Genomic DNA, 393 nt, shown 5'->3' with positions numbered 1-393 from the left:
TCTATAAATGTTTAGAAAATTTGGTCAAATATATATATAGGCAGACGTCCGCACACCCTTAAGTGCAGACGTGCCTCCGTTCTCCACCGTACGGCTCCAACGACGCGGCGCCTCCACCCCAGCGGTCTCCAGCAGTGTCCTCGATCACTTTTCCTCTCCGGCGAGTCCGCCGAATTCCAGTTTTCCGGCGAGATCGATTTTGTTTGAAGTTTTGGATGATCTCGCCGGAAAACTGGAAAAGAACGAACTCGTCGGGGAGGAAAAGTGGTCGGGGACGCTGGTGAAGTCTTTTGGGGTGGAGGCGCGCCGTCGCCGGAGGGTGGAGAACGGACGGACGTCCGCACTTTAAGCCGAGTGCGGACGTCCGCTTCACATCCGGCCTCTATATATATA

Source organism: Fragaria vesca, linkage group LG2, assembly GCF_000184155.1.
Source record: "Fragaria vesca subsp. vesca linkage group LG2, FraVesHawaii_1.0, whole genome shotgun sequence".
NCBI lineage: Eukaryota > Viridiplantae > Streptophyta > Magnoliopsida > Rosales > Rosaceae > Fragaria > Fragaria vesca.
The sequence above is the reverse complement of the archived record's forward strand: the minus strand, read 5'-3'. Positions refer to the sequence as shown.